Source organism: Neofelis nebulosa, chromosome 9 (genome assembly GCF_028018385.1).
Source record: "Neofelis nebulosa isolate mNeoNeb1 chromosome 9, mNeoNeb1.pri, whole genome shotgun sequence".
Lineage (NCBI taxonomy): Eukaryota > Metazoa > Chordata > Mammalia > Carnivora > Felidae > Neofelis > Neofelis nebulosa.
In genome coordinates this window covers 101,847,051-101,860,490 of record NC_080790.1, presented here as the reverse complement: position 1 = coordinate 101,860,490, position 13,440 = coordinate 101,847,051, and the positions used below count along the sequence as shown (strand labels likewise).

The 13,440-nt window shown below is 36.8% G+C and overlaps 1 protein-coding gene across 1 annotated transcript in view; it reads left to right on the top strand.

Annotated features, from left to right (window-relative positions):
- MACROD2 (mono-ADP ribosylhydrolase 2) overlaps positions 1 to 13,440 on the top strand; it is a 2,059,774-nt gene that overhangs the window by 358,389 nt on the left and 1,687,945 nt on the right. The window lies entirely within an intron of this gene.

Here is a 13,440-nt window from a genome sequence, read left to right as displayed (position 1 = left end):
GATGGCATTTATGTTATTTGCCTCCTAAGTTGTTTCTGCCCTATATAAACCCAATGCTAACAGTTCTCAGTTTGAGAACCTCAGAGAGCTCTGTCACTAAGTACTGCTGAGTTCTGTTGTGTTGATTCATTGAAGAATATGTTAGCTGAAGTCTTGCAGTGAACAGTGGAATCTGGATCTTAAGTAGCTGAAGGCACTGGATTAAAATGGCTTACATCTTTTGACTTTGTCCAGATCATTGTATGGTACTCACTTTGATAGATGCCTGTCAGTAAGTCTGTTGACTCAGTGAATTCCTTGTCCTATGGATCCTTATTACCTTCTAAAACAGCATTAAGTCAGGGAACTTAGACTTAACCAGACCAGCATGATGCTTAAGAAAATTTGGAGAAGTCTCAAGGGAAAATGACTAAACCAGTTTTACAAATGTAGTATCCCTTAAGAAATCAGTTGGAGATTAGTTCTAGGAAGTGCCCATGTTTGTCTGCATAGGAGGCTGCATAGATCTCCTGCACATATTCCAAGGTCTGTCTTCAATTGTCCCTTTTTAAATTTCTAGGAATAGCAATGCCTTTGAATGCCTCCTAAAGGAACTGGTTGTGGAGATAAGCCAAAATTAAAAAGAGAATAGGAAAGAATAAAGGTGAAGGGAGTAGGAAATTTGAGATAGAAAGGGTGAGGGATGAGTGATGAAAGCCTTAGCAGTGGTTAGGTCCTATACTTGTAAGGACAATCCGTAGAAGAGTTGGATCTCCTTTTGCTCAGAGAAGATAAGCGTTTTTTATTTGCCAGCTTTCACTGCATTTCCACTGTGTTTTTGGATTACACACCATGTGAATAGGGTTCTTTTATCACTCTCAGTGAAACTGTTATCATCACTTAGCATTACACTGTGAACAATCCTTTTGAAGGCCTACATTTGGAAGTAGCACATGGAATTTCAGCCCTTGTATTATTATTTTTTCTTGTGTTATTTTTTATTGGATAACATGAAGAAGACCTATGACAGATTTTCTTTGAGAGAGACCATGATACAGCTTCTTTAGAGTTTTTAAATGGTCTTACTAATAAATTTGATCCCTCAGATAATATCCTTGAGTGAAAGAATTAATTTCCCTAGTCATAAAAAGAATACAGTACTTTTTTTTTTAATTAGGAACTTTGGAAAACCAAAAAATTAAAAGGAAAAAAAAATCTACCTATCATCTTAACACTCAGTCATGACCACTCAGGACTAGTTAGGAGTTCTAAGTGGTCCTTTATTTTCCTAAGTCTTGAGGCGATGAATAACTTAAAAGCCTGAAGTGTTGTGCCTGCTTCCGTGGTTCCTATTTTAAATAATACCTAGTAGATGCTTTATTTTAAATTTTTTTTTTTTTCCAACGTTTTTTTTTAATTTATTTTTGGGACAGAGAGAGACAGAGCATGAACGGGGGAGGGGCAGAGAGAGAGGGAGACACAGAATCGGAAACAGGCTCCAGGCTCCGAGCCATCAGCCCAGAGCCCGACGCGGGGCTCGAACTCACGGACCGCGAGATCGTGACCTGGCTGAAGTCGGACGCTCAACCGACTGCGCCACCCAGGCGCCCCTAGATGCTTTATTTTAACTAATGTTTCTATGGGTCAGTAATATTTGAATAGCTATAATGACTGCATTTAAATTCATTTTATTCCAAATTCATGCAGTATTTAGCAATTCTGTAATGAGGAGATTACAGAGAACTCTCTAATGATTTCACTGTTTTACATCTCCACTTACTACATTGGGTCTCAAACAGCAATAATTCTTGACCACAAAATGTACATGCCTAATGTAATTAATGACTTATTATACTGATACATATACACATTTGCTGTAGTATATAAATGTTCTTCATGCAGTAGAATATCATTGGTCCTATTTTTGGCATCCTTGCACTTGAGTTTCCTTACAAAATTGTTTATGCTTGTATTTCCACTAGGATGTAGATTTTAGATCCCTCAATTGTAGAAGTTGTTCATAGTTTGGGCACGTACATGGCATATATGTGGGGTGGGTGTGGAAATTTAGGAAAATGGAAGCTTTGTTTTTATTTTCTTGAAAAAATGCAGATCCAAGTTTGTGTTAATTTTTACTAATGAGAGATCAACTATACTTTCTAAAGACTAATATTCAGAAGAGTCAAGGAGAAACTGGTTATACCCTTTAAATTATTTTTGCAGTGGGGCTCCTGGGTGGCCCAGTCGGTTAAGCGTCCGACTTCGGCTCAGGTCATGATCTTGCGGTTTGTGAGATCGAGCGCCACGTCGGGCTCTGTGCTGACAGCTGGGAGCCTGGAGCCTGCTTCGGATTCTGTGTCTCCTTTCTCTATCCCTCCCATGCTCATGCTCTGTCTCTCTCTGTCTCTTAATAATAAATAAACGTTTAAAAAAATAAATTATTTTTGCAGCGAATTTGTTATTTGAATGTTCTTCAGTCATTAGCATTTTTAGCTCATTAGTAATGGCAGCAATGCCATAAATAACTATAACAGACTTCTTGAAGAACTAGACCTCTTGACCAATAAAACCCTTGCCCCAGTACTTTCTGAACTCCTAGGGACAAATGGTAACACGTAATTTATGTGTATCTTTGTCAAATATATTTTCTTCCTTTCTGTTTGCCACTCTCACTTCCCAGATGACATTAATTTTTAAGTAGTAGTTTTCTCATGAGTTTTCATGTACTGTTTTGTGAATTGTAATACATGCTTAATGAATATTTGGTACTGATAAATATTCAACAAAATTGCTTAATAAAAAATCATTTTAAAATACCCATTTCTATTACATAGTACTTGTAATATGTCTGCTCACTGGGTGTGACTGCATGCTATTTTTCCCAGGTTCTGCATTTGGGTGCAGCTTTAACTAATGCAGGGTTTTGAGCCTGCCCAATGTAGCACTTACCTGGGAAGCTGATTATACAGATTCCAAGGCCCCACCCCAGACCTGCTCAGTCATAGTCTCTGGGTGATTTGTATCATCAGACAAGTCTAGGAAACCTGATACTAGGGAGTGTGTACTATGTGTAATTGCCTATTGGTATGTAGGAAAGATTTCTGGATGTGGGTTAATACTGTTCATTTATTTCTAATGCAAGTCCATTCAAATACCAGAAGAGAAAATTGCTCTGATATGCTCTTTAAATTTCAGCTTTTATGTGACTTTGTTGAAGTAATTTTAAAATTATTTATTAAGCACTTATCATGTACAAAACCCTCTTCTAATATTTTTCGTGTATTTACTAGTATTAGTAGAGGGAGGTGAAATAATTTTTCCAGTGCCAAATAAGGAACAAGTGGGAAAGCGTGGCTTTGGATCTAAGAAATAGAATTTCAGAATTTGAACAATTAGTCCTTGGCTAACTACTTAGCTATTAAATGCTATGTACTTACTAATGTATCAGGCACTACTATACTAAGCACATATACTTCAAATTTTTTTTAACATTTATTCATTTTTTGAGAGACAGAGACAGTACAAGTGGGAAAAGGACAGAGAGAGAGGGAGACACAGAATCCGAAGCAGGCTCTAGGCTCTGAGCTGTTAGCACAGAGCCCAACGTGGAGCTCGAACCCATGAACAGTGAGATCATGGCCTGAGCTGAAGTCGGACACTTAACCGACTGAGCCACCCAGGTGCCGTGAAGCACACATAGTTTAAATTCATTTGCCACTTCTATAAAGTAGAGTTAAGAAAGGCAAGTTTAGGGAAATTAAGTAATTTTCCCTGAGTTACCTCACTAGTAAGTGGTAGAACCAGTGTGGCTTGAACCTGGGTTGGCACAACTCCAAAATTCTGTGCTCTTAACTATTACCCTATATGGAAGAATGACATGTTTGAATATGCTGATATCTTGTCACCTCTACAGTATTTTGCACAAAGAATAGTATCTACTGGGAGCTTTCTAGAAGGTCATTGTGTAACACTTTAATGTCTACATTAAATAATGTCTACGTTTAACATCTATATGAAAACACTTCACTGTGGACATTAAGTTTTAGAAGAGAGTCTGAAATATATAATTTCTTGTCCCAGAAAGATTTTTAAAGAACAAATTGGTGGGGCGCCTGGGTGGCTCAGTCGGTTAAGCATCTGACTTCAGCTCAGGTCACCATCTCGCGGTGACCATCTCTGATGGCTCAGAGCCTGGAGCCTGCTTCCGATCCTGTGTCTCCCTCTCTCTCTGCCCCTCCCCCGTTCATGCTCTGTCTCTCTCTGTCTCAAAAATAAATAAATAAAATAAAATAAAAATAAAAAGCAAATTGGTTACTCTGTTATCTGCTATAGACTGGCTACAAGTAGAGCAAGGGATTCAGATACTTTAAAGAGATTCTTAACCCTATATTTCTTAATATTAAAAGATAGTATATTTGGTGGATTCTTATGCATTTTGTGCACATTTGAGAAGAAATTACACTTAATTGCCTTCATTTGGGCATTAAATATTTTACACATGTGCAGTTTGTCACAAGTAAATGTTTTCCCTTACTTTGAAATCACTTATAAATGTATGCATTCATTAAAGAGTTAGCTTGAACTGCTCCTCTTTTTCTCTCTTATTTGTCCCCAAATGAAAGAGAAGTGTTAATTGGTTTTAATGGCCCCTACTGCTACCTCTCTGTCTGGGATTTCTAAGGAAAGGTGAACAATTGGAATAGAACTCATGAAATTTGTCTGGTGAGGTGAGAAAGTTTAATGTGCTTGTGAACCAGCACATTTCTTCTAGGTAATACTATAACACTATAATAAATATTGAAATTAATTTTCTCTTTTAGACCTAACCCTTTAAGTATATTAGTTAACATTCAAAGAGGAATTTTCTGAAAAAAACATGTTAAGTAAATTCCTGTACCTGGAAAAGATCAATACCTGATAAACCAGGAAATAAGAATCTCTTGTTTAAACGTGTTTATTAAACCAAAGAAAAAACCTCTCTCTCCTTTTCCCTCCCAGCCTCCCCTTTATGAGCAAGGGCATGCTAATTTAGATTTACAACTAGAAGGGGATAGCCAGGATTATGCAGTTTGCTGTTGCACTTAAACAGAAGACTGTAGTCTCCTGAGACCTGTATCTGGCTGCTATCACTCTTTCTCGATAAAAATGATTCCCACCAGCAGGGGCTAATTCATCCAAAACATTGTCCCTGTTGCTCCTACACTGATTCACTTCAGTAACTGTGTGACTTTATTTAACAAGTAACCATCTAGATATTTGTTCTTCTACAACAAAAAAATTTATAGGGTTTCTGGAAACTATAAAGACTATTACCATTCTAACAGCTTTAAGATAACAGATATTTAAAAAAAAAAAGTTATTTCTTCCACTTTTTAGCAGTTGACATTCCTACTTATTCCTTTACCAAAGGGTAGCAAGGTGTTTTAAGGAGCCCAATCCTGTGTTGGGGAGAGAAAGAAAGGTGTGCCTTTGTTAGTATTTGCTTCTGTGCAATCAGTTCACGGTTCAGAGGAAAATAGAAATGCAGAGAAAGTCTGCTGATCTTGCTTCCTTACTTTCCACTTTTTTTGTCACCCTATGTTCAAATGATAGTTCTAATATCATATACAGGTGAATATTTCTTCATCATCAAAGGTGAAAATAAAATTTACTGGGTATTTACTAAGAGTCAAGTATGAGTTAAGTGCTCCATTTGAAATATGTAATTTATTCCTTAGGATTACAGAGACACTATTACCCTGTTTTACAGAAGGTGAAATTGAGGCTTGGCAAAATTGGCTAAACTGTTGAAGGCCATACCCCAACTAAATAGCAGAAACTAGATGCAAACCCAGATCTGTCTGATTCAAAGACAGTGCTCTTAGTCATCATCTCAAATACCAACAGTACATACAATTTAATAGTGTTTTAGTATATTTTGTTTTACATACTTGGAGTTAGTCAGCATGTCACAAGGAAGAGAGCAACCTAAAAAAGACAGATGTAGGGTTAAGATCCTTGCATTTGGAATCAAATTATTTTTTTGGAGTCTTAATTTTACCATTTATATTGTGTGATATTGGGTGAGTTGCATAATCAGTTTGAACCTACATGTGTTTTGTGAATTGGGGAGTAAAGGAGATAATGGGTATGGAGTGCTCAGTACATGGTGATAATACTCTACAATCATAGAAGGGATCACAGTTTACAAAGTGCTTTCACAAAGATTGTCTCAGATGATGCTTAGTGATAGAACCCTTTGAAGCTCATTCATTCTTTTATTCATTCATTTAACAATTTTTTTTTTTTTTTGAGTGTCTGCTAGAGATAGTTCTACAGGTTGGAAGGATTTAGGTGAAAGAGCAGGAGAAAAAAGTTGCTTGCCTTCATGGAGTTTGAATTTTGATAGGGATAATAACACATAAATAAAATTATTTAGCATATTAGATAATAACAACAACAGTAAAGGGAACATTTAATTCTCATAGGGAGAATGCCATGAGCCATTCATAATAAAGTAGTTAGAAGAATATTGTGATTTATAGAGTAGAGTAGCTCCTTGTTTTTCCATTATGGACTTTTTTTTTTACCTTTATGTATTTATTTTGAGGGAGAGGGGGCGGGGAGGGAAGTGGGGCGGGGGGGGAAGGGCAGAGGGAGAATCCCAAGCAAGCTCCATGCTGTCAGTGCAAAGCCGGAGGATGTTAGGCTTGATCCCATGACTTTGGGATCATGACCTGAGCCAGAATCAAGAATTGGCAGAATTAACTGACTGACCCACACAGGTGCCCCTCCATTTTGAACTTTTTAAAAACTGTAAACCAGTTACAGTTGAACTACCAACTTTTGTTTTTGAATTTGTATTGTTTTAAAACAAAGAACAGATTAACTTTTAAATTTGTTAGTACAGGGGCACCAGGGTGGCTCAGTCCGTGAAGCATCTGACTCTTGATCTTGGCTCAGGTTGTGATCTCATGATTCACAGGTTCAAGCCCCTTGTTGGGCTCTGTGCTGACAGTTTGGAGCCTGCTGGGAATTCTCTTCCTATCTCAGATCCTCCTCCACTCATGTTCTCTCTCTGTCTCTCTCTCTCTTTCTCTCAAAATAAATAAACTTAGAAAAAAGTAAATTTGTTAGTACACATTACCAAAGTTCATGAAATCTCTTCTAGCTAGCTCTGAGACTCTATGAATATGGAATTAAATGTAGATCTCTAATATCTTGTCTGTATTTAGTATGTCTGTTAATATACTGTGAATAAAGCATTTTAGTAATTCAAAGATAATTAATGGTTTTCAGTAATTTTTTGTAAAATAAATCTTGACATTTCTTTACCTTTGTAGGCAAAGCAGTAATACTCATGGGTTATATTTCTCAAATTCAGCACCAAGCCTGGCAAATAGGTTAGGTGATTTGGCACTTCCGTTCTGGCTCTTAGAAGACACAAAGGAATCATAAAGATGTGCTGCAGTGAACTCAGACATTAAGATTTGTCTGCCAACTATGAGTTTAAGTTTATTGAAAGCCACAAGAAAGACAAGTGTTATTTTCTGGGTAGTTTATAGCCATTAACTACTGACCTCCAGAAGTTATATCATTTAGCATTGTAGGGCTGGGTCCATAAGCCTTGGGGGGAAATGCACAATTGCACCATTAAAGTGTTTTGAGATTTAATCCTAAAAATGTCTTCTAGTTGTTATCTCAGTAAAAGGAAATAATTGGGGGTGGACGAATTCCTTTTTTTAGTTATTAAGAAATGTATTTAAAGAGAGTGGTTAAGAGCTCAAGCTTCAGGATCAGACAGAGTCCTTGTTCCACCACTCACTATATAACTCTGAGAACGATTCCATTACAGCTCTAAAATATATTTGGCATCTTTCCTTTCTCTCCTCACTACCACCATCCTGTTCCATATTACTTATTTTCTATATAATGGCTAGTGACCTTATTGCAATTGAAATCTGATAGTATAATCCCCACACATCTTTCTCCTCCTCCTTCGCCCTCTCCTCTACCAGGTTAAAAATCCTCCAGTGTTTTTTTTTTTTCATTCACTAAAATGAAGTCCAGACTCCTTACATTGGCCTTGGCCTGCAAGACCTTGCATACTCAGATCTGGGCCTGCCTCATTGAACTTACCTCTGTCTTGCTCACAGAGCTTGAGCCCCCTGATATGTTTCAATCTTCAGATTCACTAAGCTGATTTCCTGCTTGAAACTTTAATACACCCCTTTCCTGTGCTCAGAACACTCTTTACCTTATTCTTCACATAGCTTACTCTTTATACCTCAGGTCTTAGGCTTTCCCTTACCACTGAATCTAAGTTGTGTTGTGCTCATTCATAGCACCATATTTTTCTCCTTCATGGCTTCTGTCAGAACTTTTCACTTCACGTTCATTCAGTTTTAGATTAATATCTGAGTCCCCACCTCCTCCAACTATAATCTCCATATCTTTTTGGTTTAGTGCTACATACCCAGCTCCAAGCACAGTTATTGAGTGAGTGCTCAGTAAATCATTATTAATATTGAATAAATAAAATATCTCATTACCTTTCAAAGCCTTAATTTACTCATCTGAAAAATGTGGATAGAAATTATCTGTACAGTTATTGTGTGAATTAAATGAGATTAAAATATATAAAATACTTAGCACTGTGCTTGACAAAGTCCTTAACAAACAGTATCCCAAAAATTCATTAAGCCCACTGTATGTGTGAGACATTGCTAATGTTTTTAGAACATATTTTTAAGAGAATTTTGTTAGATTTTTGTTTTACTTAATCTTTACTGTTTTTTTTTTTTCCTTTTTATCAACATTGCTCTTCACATCTAGGAAATTAAAATGTGGCAGTGATTCCATGCCCTTTCAATACAGCACTGGTATGAACTAGCCTCAGCTTTTTAATGTCACAGTTATCAGAGCCATGATGTATATTCAGAAGGGTAATTAGTTTGGGTAGTAGTTTCCTAGACTATCCCTCACCTCCTCCCTGCCCCAGCCAGCTGGCCTTGAAAAAGAAGTGCTTCTTTTATGTGTGCACACAATCAGTCTGTAAAATCCCATTATCCCCAACTTCCCCACCCCTGTGGCTGCATGCCTTCCTTTTGAAGCCTTTTAAAAAAAGGAAAAAAAAAAAACAAAACAGAAAACTGTCAAGTCAGTTCTAAAGTTCATTTCTAATCTCATTTCACCCAAATAATATAAAAATGAGAAGGAGGTGGGGGTAGGAAGTGGGAGGGATTCATAATGTGATTTGCTTACCTGTTCTCCAGGAGTTACCTTTGATACTTGTGGGAAAGACTGATAAAAGTAGAAATACTTCTTCAGTCTATATTTTGAGATAAAATTAGATTTCATTCTGTTTTGATGTTCAAAGAATAGAGCAAGGTTAATTTGGTTATTCTATTTCTTTTTCTTTCACCTGTTCAGAATGTGTATACTGTTTAGAACAGGAGTTTCTACTAACTTCTCATGACCAACATCCTTTTAACTGTGATCATCTGCTGGAGTCCTAAGTGCAAGGCCCTCCTCTGCTCTATTTTTCTGTTTTGTGTGTCTTTCCATCTGGGAATTTGAATTCCTTTTGGGCCCATCTCTTAACTGCTTCCCCTGGGCCTACTGCAGTCTTTCACTTTTGGGTTCTAACTCCCTCTGTATCTGACATTTTTCTTACCATTCTTTCCATGACCTTGAATTAATTGACATCTGTTCCCTGAGGATTATACCTTCCCTGTCACTATTTGATGAAAGTTTGGTAGGGGAGGGGTGTAGAATATAGGAAGGGACTTTAAAAAATTTTTTTTCTCTGTCCCTGAAAGATCACTTCCTGAATATGTTTCTGTCACCATTACTCAAAAACCCTTTCTTAGGAAGTCCTTTTTTTTATATCTGTATCACCTAATCCCATCATCATCTCCCTCCTCTTCATCTCGGGGACATTTCCCCATCTTCCTTAGGACCTGTCTTACAGACCTTACCCTCTTTCCAACCCTTTCCCCACTCTCTCCATAACTTTGTCCTCCTTGCTGGTAACTCTTCAAAAACTGCAGCTTCTCAGTCACACTTTTACTTCAGTCATCTTAGACTCACAGCATGACTTGGACCACACCTCTCCTGCATCCCAGTTTTCTTCTATCAAATATGCTCCCTGTTCTCACTGTAGATTCTTATCTCTATACGCCATCTTATTCCTAAGGACAGTAAATATTCCCCTTGGTATTCACTTCCTTTCCTTATCTATCTTGATCCCTTCACCCTCAAGACTTCTTAAAGAGTAGTCCTGATCACTGTTTCTGTTTTATCTCCCATTATCCTGTCAATATCCTAGAGGCTTTTACCTCTTTACTCTGCTGACACTGCTTCAAAATCCCTGGCTATCTCCTCCTTTTCTATTTTAAACAGTGTCCTCTTCCAAATCTAAATTCCAGACTACCTTTTGACATCCTCCTTTTTTAATATTTGTAGTTCCTTGATTTTATAATATTCTCCTTGTGATGATTTTCCTCCTTTTTAATTGCCCCTTTTTGGCTTTTGTTTTTGTTTTTTTGACTGCTCTCTGTCTTCTGTCCCCATAAAGGGTGGGTGTCCCTGTGGCTCATCTCTTTTCCCTCCCTCAGCTCACTTCTGTTGCTGCTGTCTTCTACCCTCTCACCTTTAGTAATAATGTGTTAGACTGTTGCGGATCTCTTCCCATACCCTCGTTTCCAACTTCCCAATAGACATTTCCAGGTGGATAACATAGAAGTATTTTAAAACCTAATGCAATTATAATTTATCATCTAAGCTGGGTCACTAGCCAGTGTAAGTCTATACTGTGCATATGGTCACCTGTTCAAACCTAAAATGTACAAAAAACTTTGAGATTTTTTTCTAGTAGTTTTCATCATTAAGTGCCTTACCAGCATTCTACTTACCTGGCTAAAAGTCATCACCTTCAATTTTCATTCCTTCCTCAGTTCCTAATTCCTAGGAATTCTACCTTTCCTGTATCTTTGAATTATACTTTTTTTTTTTTCTTTTTTTAAATCCCATTCCACTGGTTAGGCCCTTGTTTTCTCTTGCCTGCAATACTGCATGTCCTTCTACCTTGTCCTCTTACTCTCCGTTTCTTTCTTCTCATTCATTCTTCATTCAATATTCCTTATTTCTACAATATGTCCCTAAAGTACACTAATTGTTTACATAGCTGCCCAGAAACCATCGCCAAAGCATATCATCGAGACTTCTTAGCTGGAATTCAACACACTGCTTACATAAAAAAGCTTTTCCAGCCTTAACTCCTTTATGAACCTTGTATTTCAGCAGACCTATTGGCCTTTCCCCAAATACCTCCAAAATCCGTAATCCTCAGTTGCATCAGAATCACTTTTGGAATTAAAGAAAACTTAAAAAAATTGTTTTTTAATGTTTATTTATTTTTGAGAGAGAGAGGGAGAGAGAGAGAGAGAGAGAGAGACAAAGTACAAGCAGGGGAGGGGCAGAGAGAGAGGGAGACACAGAATCCAAAGCAGGCTTCAGGCTCTGAGCTGTCAGCACAGAGCCCTATGTGGGGCTTGAACCCGCAAACCGTGAGATCATGACCTGAGCCAAAGTCAGACACTTAACCAACTAAGTCACCCAGGCACCCCTGGAATTAAAGAAAACTTTAAATGCCCAACCTTAATCTGAGAGATTTAAATTTAGTTGATCTATATTGAAGCCTGGTTATCTTAATAAAAGCCTCCCCAAGTGATTGTGACCAAAGCTGGCATTGAGAAACATTGTCCCTGTTTTCCTATCTCCATGACTGTTCACCATTTTCTCTACATGGCCAGTATCTACTCTTCTTGTTTTCTCTTTAAATATTTTCTTATCCTTCAATTCCAGCCCTCATTTTACCTCCTTCATGAGATCTTCTTTAATCCATCCAGATAGATAGTTATTTTCCTATACTGCAGTTACAGTAGATTTTCATTAGATTATATGTTTACGCCTTACATCCTCTAGACAGGATACTTCTTGAAGCCAATGCTTCTGCTATTTATAATGTAGAAATCATTCCATATAGGTCGTTGGCTGTTGAGATTATTTGTAGAGAACTTTGAAGTTCTTATCAAAGTGATTGATAAGCATGAGTTATTTTTTGCTAATTTAACCAAAGGTCCAAAAACAAAACACAATAGTTTTAATTCTAAGACTATGCTAAATTAGGATTTGCTAATCATGCTAAGTAGGAGAAAGGAATTAGAACTTTAAATGCCACTATTGTTTTCAGCAGCAGATGAGCTAATATTAAAGTGAATTCAGTGATAGATTGGTTCCTTGAACACCCACGCCTCAGGTGCTTTAAAGCATATGGGTCTCTTTGGATTCCTCAGGAAAACTGTCATGTTGGCATATAGCTATAAAATGTGCTTTACTCAGAAACTGTAGTTAGTAAAGCAAAGTTTTTTTACTAGTTCATTTGGCACAGGGGAATACTTTTAATAAATAGGCCTTGCTGAAAGATAGAGAACAGTGTTGTTTTTAATAGGGAATGAGAGTGTAAATACAGTGATTTAATGCAGTTACAAGTGGCTGCATCCAAAAACAGTTTTTGATTTTTGTCAAACATTCAGCAAGGGAGTGATTTTTCCCCTCTTTTTTTTTCTGATCAGTAAAAATTGTGAACATTTGTTTGGGATATATGCATATGTATTTATAATAAATTTAGTGCCCTTTAAGGTAGATATTTGTATTTTATCATTTTATTAAAAGGAGATACATATATATATATTTGTTCAGCAAAGCATTTGGGTTTCATAGACCTAGGAAAAGAATAAACTTTTACACTGTTGTTGCTATTTATATTTCCTGATATAAAACCCGTTTCTGATTTATCCCAGGTAAAATAATTAAAATGCATGTATTAGAACACACATAAAATTTCCTGTGCTCATGAAAGATGCACTAATTGGAAATTAGTCAATATAATCTTTTGGCTTTTGGCTTATTATAAACTCATAGGTTTATAGCGATATAATGGAATCATCCTTTCTGGCAGCACTGTAGCTGAACTACTTAAAACCTCTGGAAGCAAAAGTCAAACTTCCTTCACAAAACGTTCCCTATATTTAAGGTTAATCACATGAGTCTTTGCTAAGTTATTCCTAGAAAACAGGTATTCTTCATAACAAGAAGTCAAAAGAGATAAACTTATTGGGAAACATATGTAGATGGCAAATGAATAATAAATAACATTTCACAGGCTGCTGGAGATGTTTGTCAGTGGACTAGCAAAAGCAGAAATATCTAACAAACCTCTGGAAACACATGGTAAACTTTCTTGATCATAATAGTAGTAACTTAATTTGGTTGAACATTGCGCAGTTTCCATACATATCATCTCATGTAAGAGATGAGAAAGTGGTTTGCTTTTAATTACATACCTAGTAAGTGATAGATCTGAGATTTCAAATCCTGTAATGCCAACTCATACTACCAAAAAGCTATTAAAAAAAA